The 19,378-nt window shown below is 47.4% G+C and overlaps 1 protein-coding gene across 1 annotated transcript in view; it reads right to left on the reverse strand.

Moving 5' to 3' along the window:
- PRKN (parkin RBR E3 ubiquitin protein ligase) overlaps nt 1-19,378 on the reverse strand; it is an 851,421-nt gene that overhangs the window by 435,428 nt on the left and 396,615 nt on the right. The window lies entirely within an intron of this gene.

A 19,378-nucleotide genomic window follows, 5' to 3' on the forward strand; every position in this document is an offset into this window, starting at 1 on the left:
ACACAGAGTCCTCACATGGGGGGGTACAGTGGGGACCGGGCTGCATGTCTCGCAGGTCAAATCCGGATGGGACGTAGGAGCGAGGCCTCAAAAACCCACGAAGGCTGAGAGTTGCTAAGAGGCGGCACACGGTAGGCACGGGAACAAGGCCATCGGCAGTACAGGGAGGTGAGGACACTCGCCTGACAGACCAGTGCAAGCCTGTGCACAGAAACGGAAAAAATCCAGAGTAAATCCCATTTGGTTGTATAAACGGAGACTGAGAACAGGGCGTTGGTCCCAAATACACGAATAAGTGAGCTGAGAGTAAGAGGTGATTATATTACAGGTCTTCGGATCCCAAGGTAAGATTATTCACTATATTGCTTTCTGTTAACCAACAGGCTTCAACCTAATAGGACTTCAAATGAGCAGTAATATCAGAGCAGGCCTGAAACACGCAGCAGGCCTCGCCACGTGCTCAGGCCCGCAGTGAACGTCAGTGGTCGAGGACGTGAGATTCAGCGCCCGTTCAAATGTCCCGAGACTCAGTGGGGCACACGGAAGTCCCCGATAGTTGGTAAAGGAAGGTGTGCCACCCTGAGGGGATTCAAATAGGTGGACAGGCCGCTCTAATTTTGCTTCAAACTTGAGTAACTGTTAAAAGCAAACAGTACAAATAAAACCCTTGGCAATTGTGGAGGGCGGGGTGTTAAAATATTCTCCATCTCTTTTCAGCTTAAACTGGTCAAATGCCAATCAAATGAGCATGGATGTGGGCTGCTGTTCAGAAATCGACTGGATGTTTGGGTCAGCTGGCTGATCGGTTGAAGCCGGGCCACGCCTTCACTGTGTTGCCCATACCACTGCCCGCCTCAGGCTGAGAATATTTTCATGACAAAAACTTTGCCTGTGTTTTCGAAGAATTTGGGATCTTGGGGCTGAGGAATTTTATTGTAGATAAAAGTGATTGAGAAAAAAAAAAGAACATAAAGTAACAAAGATTTTTTTTAAAAATTATATAACATTGCCTATGATACAGAATTTCTGTTATATTTTATCCATCTTGTTAGTTACATTAATGGCATTTTTCTTTTCAAGGCTTTAGAAATTTCTTCCTGAAAGCCCTTAAATTAGTTTGAGAATTTTCACAGTCCAACCACCAATAAGTAGAGAATGAATTCAGGATCAATGTGTAGCCTTTTCTTTTAATAAAAATTATACTCTTTCATTATCCTACTTACAAATGGCTCCTCGGGGAGGGCTTCTTTCTACTGTTTACAATGAAGCCACCTCCCAGCTGGTGGGCGGCCGCTTTAATTTTTAATGAGTTCATAGCTAATCGGGGCACTTCCCGAAACGGGGAGCCTCTGCATGCACGAGTGGGCTCCTTATTTGCCAGATCTGTTTTGAAATCAGAGAATCCTGGAGATGCCTTTTTTAAAAAGCAAAAACAGAGTCTTTTTCCGAGGACAGAAAGCTCCATGCACAGGAAGGTGGTGAGGTAGCAGCCTTTTCACCAACGGAGAAGAAGAAAGAGGAAGAGACAGATTAGCAAAAGAGAAGCTGTTACCATGGTAGCAATTCTGCACATGGAAACACAATCTTTAAAAATGAATTTTTTCTTTTCATTTGTTTATGAACTGATAAACCCGGTGCGGACCAAAATCAGGTGCTGAGGATCAAGACTCAATCCCAGGACGAGGATGCACATCTCTGGGGGAGGCTGGCTGCTGTCAGAGGACAGCGTCGCCCAGCTGGTGGGCACCGAGGTGACCACTAGCAGCTCTGACACCGCAGCTCCTTGGCCAGGTTTACCTGTCTCACCTGCAGCATTGCTCACGCAGCCGCCACGGAAAGCCTGTCTGTCCAGCTGGGACACTGGCTCCTGCAGAGGACCAAGACCTTCTGAATCTCGGTGGCTGTTGTGCATAAAACACGAGCTTCATACCCAGCTGTTGAATGAAATGGGTGAATAATTGACGGTACCTGGATGAAACTGAAGCTGAAGTTGAGATGAGAATATGAAAATGCCAGGAAAGGAACATGGACTGTAAAACGCAAAGAACATACCATAAAGAGTCCCGTGAACGTGCCACGGGGCCAGTCTTGCTTCACTGAGACTGTCCTTTCCTAAGTCTCCAGAGAAGGGCTCAGGTCACCATGGAGGCAGAGTAGGGAAGGACAAATACAAGGAAGAGAGCTCGTGTTTTTGTGTTACTACAAGTACCACTTGCTTTTTAATGTATGGCCAATTGTTCTCATTTCATGATATCAGAAAATGTTTCCAATGGAAATGCTTCAGGTTGTGCCACAATGACTAAAATCATATTAAGATGTTAATAGTACCAGAAACAGTTCTTAAAAATCAATTTTAATATGAGATGAGAACATGTGAATGTGTGATAAGGAAATAGTAGAAGGAAGAGAAATCAAAAATATATGTACATATTTGTACTTAGTTAAAAAAAGTTTAGAGCTGCAGACTGGAGTTTATTTTGTTTAAATTCGGTTCAGAAACAAGCACTCATCCCAAGCCGGGCTCTGTGCGGCACCACGGAGTGAGGCGTAGTGTCCGCCTCAGGGGCTTACAGAAGGTTCCTAGGCCCAGCAGCTCTCCTCGCCTCTGCCTTTGGGGAGGCACAGGGTAGAGGTTAGGATGCGGAGATGGGAGGAGACCGCACCGGGGAGCGTGGGGGGCGCATTCCAGTCCCCGTGCAAACGCCTTCACCTGTCCCACCTCAGTGAGGCGACGCCAGGGTGTCACTCACATTCTCCTTACTCAGAGAGGAAGCAGGTAAAGAAAAAAAATCGGAACTGTGGACTAAGTGGATTCTGAATCCCAGCTGTAGTTCCAAGAAGGTGAATCCCAGAAGTCCAAGGACTCCGGAAGCATTCTAACAACCCAAGAGGGGGGACCCATGGCCATCCACGACCTCCTCATCTCTCAGCAGTGACGGAATTAATGAGGAGCTACAAAAACATGTTTCTCTCCATCATTGGAGAACTACACACTGATGATACGTGGTGGGTTTAAACTTAGCTGGCCATCTGTCAACTCTTCAAGCTATTTCTCACACCTCTCTAATTTTAAAGAGAATAGCATTCATTAGAAAAAAATTAAATTGGCTTAGTAAAAATATTTTGAGTATTTTTTGTTTTTTTTAGGAAATGCCTTGCACAAAGAGATTGCATTTTGGATGCTGATAATTGGTTTGGAAAAGCAGGTAATGTTATGCTAACAAATTAGATTACACATATGAAATGGACAAATCCAAGAAAACACAAACTACCGGAACTCATTTAAGAGGACATAAAATCTGAAGAGCTCCACCCATCACAAGCAAAGATATGAATTAATAGTTCTAAAACATCCAACAAAGAACAGCCCAGACCCAGAGGGATTCACAGGTAAATTCAAACACATATTTGACTGATTGTCAGCAAGGGTACCAAGACCAAGGGCACAAGGACAGCTGGCTACTCAGGTACGAGAGGAGGAAGTTGCAACCCTACTACTTCATGCTACGTACAAAAATTAAGTTAAATGGGTCAGATACTTCATGCAAGGGATAAAACTGGAGAGCTCTTAGAAGAAAACTTAGGAATCAATCTTTCTGGCCTTGGATTGGGGTTGGTTTCTCAGACACGGAACAAAAAGCAGAAGCAAACAGCAAAAACACAGATGCATTGAACTTAACTTTTGTGCATCGGGAACACCTTCCATGAAGAAAAAAACCCTACCAAATGGGAGGAAATATTTGCAAGTCACGTATCTCAGAAGGAACTGTATCCAGAACATATGAAAAACTCTTGTAATTTAGCAAGAAGACAAATATTTCAATGTAAAAAGTAGACAAAGGACTTGAATAGATATTTCTCCAAAGAATACCTAAATGGCCAATGAGCATATGACAAATTACTCAATACTACTGTTCATTAGGAAAATTCAGATCAAAGCCGCAGACAGCACTTTTCAGTAGGACAGTGAAAGTCAAAAACACGCGCGCGGCACCGAGAGCTGGCGAGGGCGTGGACACATTGCGAGCTTCCTCCTTGTGCAGAAACGCGAACTGATGGAGCCGCTCGGAAACACGGATGTCCCTGCGAAGTCCCATACACAGCTTTTGAGAGCAGAATTACTCATAATTGCAGAAAAGTAGAAATAACCCAAATGCACATCAGCTGATGAATAAACAGCACGCAGAATAGTATTTGGTAATAAAAAGGAACAGAGTACATGGATGAGCCCTGAACCACTGTGCTAAGTGAAAGAAGGAGGTTACAAAAGACCACCTTTTACACATCTCCATTAATGTAAAATGTCCCCAGTGGGCAAACCCAGGGAGACAGAAAGTGGACGGATGGCAGCCGGGGCGAGGACAGGGACATGGTACAGAGGGACGCGGCCGGACTGCAGGTGGCCGCCGGGCATCTCCTCGAGAAGCAGGAACATCCTGAAATTGGATGGTGTCGATGGTCCCACAACTCTGCACGGGGATGCCAAACCACTGAGTTGTGCACTTTAAAGATGTTTTATTAGGAAGAAGTTCAAGCATGCAGAACAGCAGAATGTCTGATGAATTCCTGGTACCCACTATTGAGCTTAAACCTATTTATCAATAATTTGACAATTGTACTGTATACTTACATAATACTAAGAAATTATTATTAACTTAGGTATGTTAGGTATGATAAGGTATGTTAGGATGTATATATATAATATATATTTATAATAATAATAAAGAATGTATGCCTAGGTGTAAGGGCACATCATCCTTTACAGACTTCCTATATATTGTTACTACACTATAACAAAAAGTGGTAGGGAGGAAGAAGGAACTCCTACCCTTTGCAACATCATGGATGGAACTGGAAAGCATTATGCTGAGTGAAATAAGCCAGGTGGTGAAAGACAAATACCATATGATCTCACCGTTAACAGGATTCTAAACAAACCAAACAAGCAAGCAAAATACGACCAATGACACTCAAATATGGAACAGGCTGTCAGGGTCCAGAGGGGAGAGGGGAGAGAATCATAGGGGAAAAGGGGATGGACTCACATGAACAAGTATAAAGGACACATGGACAATAACTAGGGGTGGGGGGTGGAAAGGGGAGGGAGGCGGGGAGCATGGGGCGGGGGGCGGGCAGGGTTGGGAATATAAGACAGAAACCTGTACTTGAAAAAGAATTAAATAAAAATTAAAAAAAAAAGTGGTAGGGGATTAGTAAAAAGTAAAAGTAACAGTTGGCCAGTTGAAATTGATTCCTGGGAGAAAATTTGTTTACATTTTATTTAAAACTATTCCTCTCTTACTCAGCATTAGAAGGAAGCACTCTGAGGCTTCTACAGACTCGTCTCATAGTCTGAGGGCCAAACAGGGTATCGACACTTTCCTAGTGGCAGGAAATGGTGACCAGAATTAAAGGAAATAAATACATCAGTCGTCAAGAGTATTGAGGAGATAACTCGTTCTGTGTACCTTCCACAGGTTTGTGTCTACATATTACCCATTGACCCAAATGTGGAGAAGCCAGATTTCCTGTTTCCTCCTCTGATAATCCTGAGATCTTCTCTTCAGTCAGTTCTAAATGCAGAACAGGACCGTGCAGAACTCCATCGACACAAAGTCTCACTGGCAGACAAGAGGGCACTAGGACTCCTTAAGAGCACTGATAAGTTGCAGCGATGGTGGACAATGTTTGTGATACAACGTGAAGCCAAAAAAACCAGAACATGACAGGGACTGACATCCCTCCCAGAACAACAGAAACACGAAGGCGTTTTCCTCTGGTGCTCAGGGTTGGGAACTGCTAGACTCTATGCTGTACTACAGAACTGGATGCTCCGTACTGGCCTCGGAGAAGTGAACAGCATGGTCTCCATTCCGTTTGGCAATTCATATAACAGAGGCGTGTCCCCTATTACCATTTATACTTCCCATTATAATACGCGCTTCCTAGGCAATCACCTGACTTTACTTTTAATAGCCTCACCAGCTAGGCTGGGACCTCCTGAGCAATCATTCGTAACTTCCTAGAAATATCTTCCTCATTTTGTTAAAGACTTCTTCATTTCTTTTGTTATATTTTCTTTCTCTATGGTAAATTATGGCTATGTAATTATAAACATTTTTAAAGTTATGGGAGGGATCATGATCCATGTATATTTTGTACAATTACATGGCATTAAATATGTTATCAAAATTAAAGAATAAATGCTAGTAAAAATAAAACACATAAAATAATGCTCTTTATAGAGATGAGAAGAAAAATGGAAGCGTTAGATGAAATTGTTTACTAATAAAGTGCAGGCCTCATCAACTTATGAAGGCTTTTAAACACACGGCTGAGTGAGCACCAAACCCATCAGCCCCCGGGCTCTACCAGCGAGCTAGAATGGCTAGCACGTGGGAAGTGTGACGTGGTTTGGGGTCAGGGGTCCTACTCGGTGGATGACCTGCTAGAAATCCCCGTGCTGCTTCTCGAACAATTGTTTCACTGAAATGAATGTCGCAAAGGAAGTCTGGTGCACTCTGACCTCTCTGCAGATATTTACAGTGAGGAGTCACAGGGGCTAAAGACGGAGAGCCAGCCGTGTTGTCAGAGGGCAGTGTTCCGCCTTCCCTCCCGGCTGAGCAGGGTCCAGTGTGCATACGCACATGTCTTCTCCATCGAGCCCTCTAGTGGGGGACACTCTGGGCGTCTCCAGTCCTGGCCCCTGTGAGCAGTGGTGCAGTGAACTTGGGGGTGCACGGATATTTGCAAATCAGCGTTTCGAATGTTTTCGGTAGACGCCCAGAAGGGTTGCTGGTTCCTACGCTAACTACATTCTTAATGGTTCCAGAAACCTCCATATTGTTCTTCATAGTGGCTGTACCAGTTTGTTTCTTGAAAATATCAGTCAGAGTAAGTCAAGAACTACATGATTTCACCCATATGTGGGATATAAACTGATAGCAATGAATGAAAGAAGAAGAAAAACAGACAAGAACTCACAGACGCAAGCAGTAGTGGGGGTCACCAGAGCGAAGGGAGGTGAGGGGTAAGAAAGGGTTGAGGGGGCAAATATAGGTGGTGGCAGAAGGAGATCTGACCCTGGGTGGGGGGCACACAATGCCATATACAGGTGACATGTCACAGAACTGTACTTGACACCTACAGAATCTTACTAACCAATGCCACCCCGATACATTTAATCAAAAAGAAAATAAAGGATCATGGATGTTTGAGTCTTCAAACATCCCTCTATGTGAGGGATGTGAGTCTTCACACTGCCCTCTATGTGTTGGTTAATTTAATGGGTTAAAACAGAGGACCACATGGTATACTTCCTACCTGTTGAGATAGTAAATCTTCCGATGAAGGAACTTTCATGCTATTATTAGAAAAACGGTAAGAAATAAAATGTTTGCTGTAAATCAGTGTTTACAGTGAAGTTTCTATTCGTATTGTTCAGTCTGTCAGTCTATTAATTGTGTGATTATTTTGGTCTTAAGATACCACCTGGTAAAAAATATGTTGGTCACAGTCTAGTTTCAGAAGGTGTGACCATGTAACAGAAGCTAAATGGGCACACGAAAATAAAAACTACAGTGTCACCATCCTGTCTGCCGCTTTATGTTTTAATAACCTGCATTTCTGATTTTTTAAAGTGATACATACACAAGAATGTTATGCAGAAAGCTATCTCTCAGTTTTCAAAATAGTTGGCCTTTCAAACATTTTCCCTCATCTTTACAAACACACACACACACACATGAACGCTGATGAAGTGAAAAATTAGCCCTCTGCAGATACTTGATAAAGGAGACACGTGACGAAAAGCACGCCCTGCAGGACGGTCCCCGGGTTTCCGATGTTCGTCTCAGGCTCCGCTCCCAGAGCTGAGAGTCCCTGGAGAGGCTGGAGCTGCCCCCCGACCGGCGCTGCAAACGAGCCCAAAGCATTGCGTCCTACATTTCAGCTCCCTCTGTGAATTCCAATTCTAGCCAGGCTTAAACTCTTATCTCTAGGCTCTAGGCCTACAGATAGGGCCTATCGAGGTGGCTCCAATTCCCAGAAAATGCGACTCTCGGTGACCCGAGTGAGATGAAATCCCTCCAGATAGTCTCAGTAAAGCGCCGTAACTTGTAACTTGTTCCTGTCACTCCCACTAATGCCTTTGTACCGTGCAAAAGGCCAGCTGAGGTGGAATATCGTCAAATGATCAGCTGCGCTTCCTCCTCCTTGCCGCTACGGGTGACTCCAGCATCTTCTCCCAAAGGAGAATGAGAAACTCGGAGGCGGAGTGTTTGGGAACCTGTTGGCAGGTGTGGGTACACTGCTGCTTGTATAGGGAAGCCCGCCTCTCTCGGTGCCTTTCGGCAAGGTCCTTCCACATTGTCTGGTGTACCCCTGCCCCGAGAAAGACCCCACAGTTACAATGGCACAGACCGGCTACATAGCTTTGCCTATTATCCTGCATCGAACAGGCTTCACCTCCAGAGTGGGTGCACCGGATGTAAGAGGACCCAGGTATCAAACTCTGGGTCAGCGGTCCTCCCCTACTCGCTTATTTAAAATACTCAAAAGAGAAGAGCGGCACGTGTAACGACTACATAGACATTGTTTGGGAAACACTTGGGGATTAGTTTTTAACCCCTTCAATTCTCGGTGCTCTGATGGAGCATCCACATTTCTCCTCTCGGGGCGGGGCTTCCCTGGGGGCAGAGACAAGGCCCCGAGACCCATCCTCCCCCTGCACTCGGTGTACCTAGTGCCGGGCACAGGGCGGGCGCTTCGTAATCGCCTGCTGAGGGAGTGGTAGGGTCCTGGAGGGATGCACTGCGTGACCCGGGACCATGGTCCCCAGACACCCCGCAGGGAACCGGCTGGACACCGGGACTGACTTGGGGATGCAGGCTGGGGACAAAGACAGGAACAGGAGGGCGCTGGGGGCGCACAGGAAACTCGATTCTGAGGGTCAGAACAAGCGGACATCAAGTCTCAAGGGAAACACAGGCACTGAAAGGGCAGAGCAGGGGTGGAAGCCAGAACCCCACAAGCGGCCCGGTGCCTCTGTCCAGAGACACTCTGGTTGGTCACTGAGGAGTGAGGGGGTGGGTGGCATGCCACCCAACTCTCCCTTAGCTGACAGCCTTTGAGACAACACAGCGGCCTGTGCGCCTCTTTCATCTTCTCTCCTTGGGGCTACCGGAAAGAGCCGCGCCCTCACTTTGAGAAACTCTGCAACGAGGGCGCATGAAGGGAAACTCACTGCGATTCTCACCACGGCCATGTCCGACTGGCCAGTGCCCCGGGGAACCTTCTTTCCATTTTCACAACTACTTTTAACTCACTTTTAACAAACTGTGGTAAAACTTAACTTACTTTTTATGGCACACTGTGCCCATCATGTAAAATGTTCCTGAAATACAGAAATTTAGGAGAGAAAGTTAATCTTTTAAACATTTAGAAGTTTTCTATGGAATCCCAGGAAGCCTGTCTTCCTGCGTGCGCCCGGACGTTCATGCGTGAGTAGATGCGTGTTCAGTGGAAGCACATTTATGGAGTTCATGAAGCACAGACAAGTCTAGGTCTGTGTGGGGTTTTCGTTTGAGTGGAAGGCCCATGGGACAGAAAGTGGTTGTGGTGATATGTGTAATCCTCTGGTGACAGACAGACAGACAGGCAGGCAGACAGGCAGCACGAAGAAAACCAAAGAAGTCCACAGGCGACCGGCGGGGGGCCGGGGGCCCGCCCCCCTCCACAAGGTCACCAGGGAAAGCCTCTTTGGTGAGAGGGCCTTACAATCCCTGGGAGTGAATTACACCTGCCTATGAATTTAACTTCCCTGGGGGTTGGTCTGTTCAAGAGCATATTTTACAAGAAATAGGTTCCTGGCCACAAACACTTCATTTCAGAGATGAATTCACCCTCTGGAGGCCCATTCGGCTCCAGGGCTTTCCTGGAAAATCAGCAAGGCGAGCAGATGTGTGAAATCCAGGCCTCTTTCTTTACTGCCCTTCGCAGGGAGGGCCCTAGAGGTAAGCTCAGGTTTTAGATGATTGGTATGATCCTGTCAGCTTTGAACTTGGCGCGCGGAACACCATATTTTTTAGAAGTTATTTGATTCATTTTTAAACATGCATTTAAAACTGCAGACTATTTAAAGTTTACATGGAGATGTGAATTATTGTATTAGAATTTAAAATATGATTGAAATTTCAGCAGTTACCGTCTTATGAGGTGCTCAGTTGACAGTGTGACAAATTTCAATGGTTTTACTCCTGATGATTAGCTCATATTTCTGTGCAGTGTTTCTGACGTCTGCCCTCCATATGTGCATTGGCTCATTTTGCATTTCTTGTCAAGGGCTCCCAAAACCCGAAGGGGGGTGCACTGGTGCAAGCGAGGTGTCGAGGAAAAGTTCTAGAACAGCTTTGACGTCGAGGACACGGGCTCTGGGATTGGACAGATGTGGGTCTCCTGCCACCTCAGACTCTTTGGATGCTTCAAGCTGTCCCCAGTTTGACAGGCAGAGCCCCTACGAGTTGGTCCCCGTGTCCTTGTCCAGTGCCCCCAAGGCGTCAGAAGGTCGCTCTGACATAATAAGATGCTCCAGGCACATCTTTTTGTCTACTCCAGTCCTAGAATCAGCTTTGGTTTGTTTCAGTGAAAAAAGATATTTAGAAGCCAATATTTAGGTACAAGGCATGCTTACTGCTAATGGAGGTATCATTGCTTTTAGGCCCTTTCAGCTGACTAAGGTAGGGAAGGGAATAGATATGTGTGTGTGTGTGTGTGTGTGTGTGTGTGTGTGTATAATGTATATACCTACACATATAATACACACACTTATGTGCATTCACTATAGCTTGATTCTATATTTATTTCTGCATCTATTTATATTAAAAACCATGAATTCCAATCAATAACCCGAAGTCCACTCCAACTCTTTTAGGGTTTATTTTCAGGTTCTTTCCCCATTTGCAGCTCATCCACCCTGATGGAGAGAAGCCCGTCCACCGTCATCCCCGGCGTGGTGTCTTCGGTGAGTCCCTCTGCTTGTAACAACAGCCACTCCCTCCTCCACACGAGGTCCTCATACCCACCTGGGCTCTGACACCACCACCAGGCCACCCCTCAGGAGCCGGCCCCCTCATTCTGCTCTGGCTCTGCCTTCCCATAGCCGGTTGTTGCCCCTCATGACTGCATTTTCCAAATGTCTGGGATCTCGAATCCTGCACTAGGCCCACCACCCTGCATGGGGATGACCTGCTCACCTCCAAGCAGGGTTCTGCCCTGTCACCGGGGTGCCACACTGTGCAGATGCACCTTTCCAGGCTCCGAGTACACCCACTGAAGGTCCCTGCCTCTGTCAGGGACCGGAACCCTGCCCTGGGACCCCATGGCTCCCCCTTGTCCCCACTGCGCTGCTCTGCCTGGCGCTCCCTCTGGTTCTGAACTGAATCGCTTAGAAACGAAAGAGTGAGGGGAAGACAAAGGGAAAAAGGGAAGTATACATTCAATATAACATTTAAATGAGGGGTGCAAATTTAGGTAGAATCCGATCAATTGGATTAATTACTGCTAATGCAAATAACTCAAGTGAAGAGGCAACTGTATAAACAGAACCTCAAAGCCTGGTTAAACGTGCATCAGGCAAGCAATAAAAACAAATGGCAATAAAGCGGGCAACGATTCCTCTTCCATTCAGCTACGTTTCTTAAGTCATTGTAACAGCCATCCCACAATTAGTAATCTTAAAGTATAAGGGAGATAAAGTACCACTTAAAATGGAGAAACTCAGGTGTATCCATATTTTCTTGGACTTCTCATGTTCCCTTTGGAGATTAATTCACAATTCTTGAAAACAACATATATACACATTTATCTTCTCTAAAAGATCCAAGCCTTCTTCAAGATGGTTGCGGGAAAGGCAGCTGTAGAGCGCCAGTCCACACACTCCGATCTTTGGAAGAATAGAGGGCCCGGCCCAGGGTTGACAGGGAACAAGAGGTTGCAACAATGCCATTTCTCATTGAAATCATTGCCATTTGCCATAGGCTTATAGGGTCTGCAAGTTCAAAGACTTGAATAAGTACAAGTTAAAGAAGCCAAGAAGACGGCATTGCTTCCCTAGTCCCCCCTTTTCCTGAAGTACCAGGATCTATTTACAATGCAGTGGCCAAGACCTGGGAGGGACTGTATTTGCCCCATGTGCCCCACACACCTGTATGCTCTCTAGTCTCCTGCGCACGAACAGCCGTGACCCTGGCACAGAAGGGAACTTCCAAGGCCAGGAGCCGCCTGAAGCAGGAGTGGCTCCCAGGCCTCAGGGGAGGGCAGAGGCTGTGTGGGGCACGTGGAGACCGTCTTTGTCTCATTCTTTCTCAGGAAACGGAACAGAGGTTCAGAGGCAGTCTCGATTTCCATGGGCAAAGACATACGAAAGAGTCGCCGAAAGGTTTTCATGGTGAAACCTGCCTTCCTTTCAGCCCTGGCATTGTTTACCAGGGTGGGCAAAAGTGGGTTTACAGCTGTGAGTATGGGACATTGCTGCACTCGTGTACTCCAAACTGTAAATCATCATTGTATTATTTGTATTTCTGCACCAGAACAACAGCAAACCTACTTTTGCCCGCCCCTGTGTTTAGAATCCTACCTTAAGCCAGGGAAGCCACAGGTAAGTCTCAGCAGGAAATGTACTTTCTAAATAGAACTCCTCAAATTTAGCTCTACAGCATCCATTCCTACTTGCTTTAACTAGACCTCTAAATTAAAAACAGCAATGCAAATCAAGGTGTGCGCCATGCGTCGGAGACGCAGAAACACGTTATTTACGGCACAGCCCTTTCTTCCTCCACGGACAGTGCGGCAGACGCCTCCTGTACAGAAAGAACAGCCTGACCGAGACCATAAAACACGAAGCTCCCCAGACACTGACTTTTCTAATTACAGAGGAAACAGTAATCATACGAGTGTCAGAGGAAGACTTCACACCTCACGTCCTTTCTCGGGATAAACAGCCTGGACCCGCTGGGCCCACGAGCCGGCTCAGAGGAGAGCAGAGGCTGCGGATTTCAAGTCCGAGCCCTGATCTGCTCGGGAAAACAGCAGAGTGCACACGAGACCTACCCTCCTTGTGTTTATCACATCATATTTCTCGGAATGGAACCTGTCGTCTGCTATTTTACCGTACCTCTGCTGGATGTCACTACGAAGAAGTGTTTCAACAGCATCTTCTCCTTACACTTCCACGTGTCGCCAGGCTGCTTGATTAGAATGTAGGCAGCCTCTCTATAAGCCGGTGGCTCCAGTTTGGGGCAGGCTTATTTTTATACTTGTCTGTGTCATTTGCTTCTGATTTATGACAAAGAAAAATTCTTTGTATCTTCGATAGATGAAATATTGAACACTTGTTCATTATAGATTTTATTTTCTGGCTTGCTGGCTTCTTAATTCACAGCACCAAGGAGCAGAGGGAAGGTAGGTCTATGTGAGATGAGAGCGACACCTGGCCATTTTTCTCACGTAGACAGCAGTGTTGAACATTTTAAATGAGTAACTGAGAGTTATTTTCTCCCTTCAATTGATACGCTGAAACATGTCCTAGGTGATCCTCGGGCCTCCAGAACATTCCACGTCCAGCCAGTTTCTAGACTGAGCATCTGCTGTCCTGTGAGCACGGTTTCGGTTGGTGACAGGTGAGCAGGGAGTGGAGTGCAGCCGCGGACACAGTGCATACCTCGAGGCCTCTGGTCCCCAAGGCAGCTCATCGTCCTGGCTCGACGCAGGCTACACAGGTCTCTCCTTCGTAGCTTCAGCTTCTCTGCTGTCTCGGCCAGATGGCTCCGTCCGTGCGCTGGGAGAGACACTCCAGCACCCAGCTCACCCCACCCACAGCTGGCGCCAAAGGAGATCTCTCCCAACAGTCCAGAGTGGGGTCCAGTCTGTCGCCATCTCCACACTTCGTGACCGTGGATTTAAATTCTACACTAAGCCCATGTCCTTCCCAGACACTAGTAATCATTAGAAATGAAACCCCTGTGTTGAGCTAGAATTAGCCATCTGGTAATTCATACATGTTTATCCTAAGTCCGTCCACAGGAGCTGGGGAGAAGGAATTCAGACATTTTCTATATCCCAAAACAGCATGACGCCCTGCCTCTACACCAACCCATCACCCCTGCCAGACCCCATCCAGCCAAACCCCGCCTGTAGAGCGTGTGGGTGGGAGGTTTCCTAGCACTGAACTTACAAGCAATACGACCTTGGAAAGGGTCAGTCTCTGTTTTTAGATTAGTCTAGAGGAGGCAGATCCTGCTGTAGCAACTTACAAACAGGTTTTCTCAAAACAAAACAAAAGATAATACAGAAAATCAACAAATCAATCAGTAATTAAACATAGGAAAGAACACTATCAAACAGGGGAATTCTGCAGGTTACTAAAGCAGATCAACTTTTGATGCCCCTGCATCAACAGATAAAATCAAACAAAATCAGATCTCAAAAAAAAGGAACCATAGACAAAGCAGAGGCTTAATGTAACAACTGTTGTCTGATGTGTCTGAAATCCTAGACAGCATGCATTAAAAACCCAGAAAAGTAGAAAATGCCAAAATTGGTGCAAGAAAAAATAGACACATTGAATGAAAACGTAAAAGTATTAAATAAAAATAAGTGGTTTATATAAACAGACACAGAAGGTTTTATACCTGACTTCTATCAAACTCGTACAAATATTTAAATTCATTTATATCTTTCAAAAAAGAAAAAGGAAGCTTCCCAGGCCATTTTACTAATTTCAAAATAAAACAGGAATAAAGTTTTAATTCTACTTCACCTATGAACACGTAGGTGAACATCCTTCTTCGGAGTAACGTGTATCACCAAGCCGTCTTTACGTCAAGGCTGTGAGTGGCTGGCAACCTGAGAAGCTCCATCAGCAACACAGCGCACGGACAACCAAAAGCGCAAATCACTTTGCGTCTCTTTCAATATATAAATAAAATAATTCGGTAAGATTCAGTATCTTTTTTGTTAAAAGAAAAAAGACAACAAAAAAGCAAGCCAGGAATAGAAATTCTTATCTTGACAAGGGTAGTTAATCACAAATTACAACAACAAAGGTTTAATTTATTGAGAAATCCCAGAGACCTCCATTTTAATGTTGGAAGGGGACATGGTCCTGTGGACAGATGCTCCAGGGTTCGGGGGAGATTACAAACGGAAGCAAGCACTTCGGACGGGAGCACAGCAGCGGGCCTCCCGAACCCACGGAGGCTGCAGCTCACCTTGAACTGACTCGGGCCGCAGCAGGTGGCCAGGCAGTGCTCGGCACTGGCCCTCTGAAAACCCACGGAACAGCGGGGCTCCCGTTTCCTCCCGCACCGATGTAGCTGCTCAGTCCCTGCTAGTCATTCTCCAAAGGAGCAGAAGGTGGTCCTAGGAGCAGCTGGCCCTGTGGGGTCGATGCTGGTCAGGTCGAGCAGAGCCTCCCGTGGTGACAAACCTGCAGTCTGGACCAGACGGGTGGCCTGCAGGACCGTGGCCTGGGGGCCGGGCCACCTGGGGCTGAATCTCAGCTCTTCCACTACGAGCTTTCTGCCCCACGGCCCAGGCCCCCACCCCGGCAGAGGGCCAGTCGTCACGCCCACGTCACAGGACAGCTGGAGGGGCACGTGGGTTAACAGAGACAAAGCATTAGCTCTTTGCTCTCCCATGGGGAAGGCTGCCTGGTGCCTGTGCCCACTCATACATCCCAGAGACCCATTTAGGGCACAAGGCTTGGTGTGCACATGCCTGCAAAGCGCAACAGAGAACCCACGTGATCTCCCAAGTGTACTGAACATGTCATTTAGTGGTAAATTGGCATCAGCAAGGATCAGCATTTTTACAGAGCTCTGACTTTTCCCTGGGGAGTGAGGCAGGGGCACTGCAGGTGTAGGTCTTGAGCGGGTAACAAGATTCCTTGCTTAAAAGTAAAATGTTGTACCGCATAGTGATTATTTTATAAATCAAATAACTACTCCTTTAAAGGAGGAAGATCAGAGCAGCTTATCGTCTTGGAGAGGAGAGTGCAGCTGAGTCATCAGCTTTATAATGCTGACCAGGGGAGGGGACGCCTCCGTAAGTGGCCACAAATGGCCGCTGCGATCCTGTTTTTAAGGTGTCTTCAATTCACTTCATTCTCTTCACTCCTGTTGCTGGTACTGGGCTTTGGGCAGAGCTGCATGTGAAGTTGTGGGCAAAACCAAACCACAGAGGTGCGGGTGTCGGCCAAGGGCACCCTGGTCCTGAGGGTCCTGCTCAGCTGTTCTGCGGATAAGACTCCCAGCCCATTTCCCAGCGTCTTCAGAGAAAGCGGGTCTGTGACCTTCATTCTGAATTAAACCCCACAGCCCAAAACACTGATTCAGAAGAGCATAAGCCCCACCACGTCCACTGCAGCGTCTTTTACGATCTCCAAGATCTGGAAGCAGCCCGGGTGTCCATTAGGAGATGAGTGGGTACAACACAACGGGGTTCTACTCAGCTGCCAGAGAGAAGGAAGTTCTGCCCTTTGCGACAGTGTGCGTGGCCCTGGGGAACATTACGCCGAGTGAACGACGCCAGTCAGAGGAGGACAGATACCATGTGATTCCACTTATATGTGGACCCTAACGAACAAACTGAATTAACAAGTTAAATGGGGGCAGACTCACAGATGGAGAGAGAGCAGGACGGCAGCCGGGGCACAAAGGAGGGAGGACTCATGGACACAGACAACAGTGTGCGGGTTGCTAGGGGGAGGGGGTATAAGGGGGATGAATGGTAATGGAAAAAAATCAAAGTAGAGAAAAAAAGCTAACAGCGTTTAAGTTACAAGCCCAAGGCTCGTTTTTTGACCATTTACTTAGCAAAAGACCCATTTCCTGTTGTGTCACTGTCCTTACCAACCACAGTAACAACAGCAACAAAAACCAGAATGTAGCAGGAACTCAAATCAGAGAACTTAAAGAATGTCATTATAATGGAGTCTAAAGATTACTGCGCACCCACTATTAAAAAGGCATCTGAAGTGTAGGTGGAAAGGGGGTTAAAGTCAACAAAGCAGCCAGGCAGGACACTCAATGCCGTGACAGACAAAGGGACGGGGGGGCAGCTTTCTGAACCCCAGGGACTTAGAGAAACTCAGGTGCAGTGGAGAAGTAAGTCTCCGCCTTATGAACCAGGAGAAGGCTAGCCACACCCCACCAGCATGGCAGACACTGAACTCAGTATCCACGGAACCAGAGAAAGGTGCAAAGTCCTGCAAACGCTCAACAGCGGGAAGAGCCATCAGCAGGAGAGACTCAGTCAGTGTTTCACAGAGTCCACCTCCGCCACAGCGGACGAGGAAGCCTGCGCTCGCAGAAATTCTGGATCTTCCACCAGATGGAAAGGGTGAGGACACCGGGCAGCCCCGGGGAGAATGACGGTGGGGGAGGAGGGGCACAGGGGGCCAGCTGCAGGTCCTCAAACCCCGACGGCCACAGGCTGTCGCCCACCCATTCTCAGCGAGGGGTTGGAAGTAGGAGTTAGAACTCCTCGTGTGTTATTTATAGTGTGACATGTCATTAGCACGGGGCTGTCACGAGGCAGGCTTATTCCTCTCTGCGCATGCCATCCATTCAGCACTTCCCAATATCCAAAAAGCACTCATATCAAGATTGCTTTTCCCTTTATTTACAGCCTTCTCAGCTGGTCGTGAGCCAGACTGCACTCCTTTGTGCTGCTGTAGTTTCAGATTGGACATCACTCAAAGTCTGAAGCTTCTACAAACCCCTGCCCCCACATGAAGCATTTCCCTGCTCGAAGCCAGTTGGCGGCAGGGGCCAGGGACGTGCTGTGAACCCCGGCCAAACCCCCGGCCAAACCCTGTCCGGAAACCTCAACATAAATCCCTGCATCTTGCTTAACACTAGGTTGCCATCCGTCCATAAGTCTGTGGCTGTTAGTGGTTTGGGGTGAGCAATCCTAAAGCCCTTCCGGGAGCACTGTGGGGTGAAAGAAGTGGTGATACATGGGTGTCTCTGGGGACGTGGGAGGTGGGGTGGGTCCTGGGTGAGGACAGGTGACAGAGAGGTCTGTGGGGCTGGATTTGGTTGGAGTTGTCGGGAGGAACTCGTGAGCACATGTGTGCACATACACAAACATGCATGCGTGTGCTCTGCACAGACAGTCCAGAAGGTAAGACATCACAGCAGGGTGCACGCCCGACAGCCAGGTTCAGGGCCCAGGGAAGAGGAGCCTGGGACATCTCCTCCCCCTCCGCCCCCAAAGAAAAGATGTCCTCAGAGACTGACGGGGACACATCGAAAGCCAGCGGAGGCTGACTTAGAGGGACACCTGGTCTAGCCACATGTCCATTACAGAAGACTGTTCAGTAGTGAGCAGGAAAAAGAATGATGGGATCGCAAGTCTTTCCCTAGTTATTTACAACCACACACACAGCAATTGATGTGGGGAGGGATATAAATGGAGCCTTAAAAGGACTGTTGGAGAAGGGGTTTTCACGACAGCACCCTGCATTTACAGCCCAGGCACACAGGGAAAGCCTGACTCCAGGGAGGAGGCTCGGCACCCGGGTCGCACGGGAGGCCCTGCCCCACTGTGCCCGTGGATGTGACGTAGCGAGACACGCACACCAGCAAGGAAATATCCTTACCACATACATTTATTTATTTGTTTGGGTTTGTTTCCTCCCTGGGGGACATCCTTGTTGATTTTAGAGAGGGGGGAAGAGAAGGAGAGAGGGGAGAAGGGAGAGAAGAGCTGATGTGAGAAACATCAGTCAGTTGCTTCCAACGCACACCCAGCCGGGGACTGAACCCACAACCTAGGCACGTGCCCTAACCAGGAATTGAACCCACGACCTTTTGGTTTATGGGATGACGTTCCAACCAATTGAGCTACACTGGTCAGAGCTTTGCCACATACTTTTAACCAGGATACAGTTAGAAGAAAAAACTTCAGGAGAAATCCAGGTTATAGGACATTCCAACGGAAAACTGGTCTGAAGTCATCAAACACGTCAGGGGTCATGAAAGAGGGAAAAGGCAGGAAGCTGTTTTAGATCAGAGACTCAGGACCACACTGTGTCCTTGTTCTGATGGGGTGATAGCCACAGGGACCCTTCCTCACTGGGAAACAGGAAGACAAAACAGCCGTAGTGAGCATCTGAGTGACAACATGGAGGGTGGGCATGAGCGGCACGCTACATGGGCTCCCTGAATCACATGGCGTTGGGTCCCTTGGGTGGCACAGTCATGGCATGATGTGTGAGGGGGACTTCACCCTCAAGAGACATGTGCTGCAACACCCTAAAAACATGGCATGGTGACTGCAGCGGATGATCTGCAAGTAGATCAACTGGAAACCTGCA

Source organism: Sturnira hondurensis, unplaced genomic scaffold, assembly GCF_014824575.4.
Source record: "Sturnira hondurensis isolate 20B ecotype Veracruz unplaced genomic scaffold, ASM1482457v3 Scaffold0000167, whole genome shotgun sequence".
NCBI lineage: Eukaryota > Metazoa > Chordata > Mammalia > Chiroptera > Phyllostomidae > Sturnira > Sturnira hondurensis.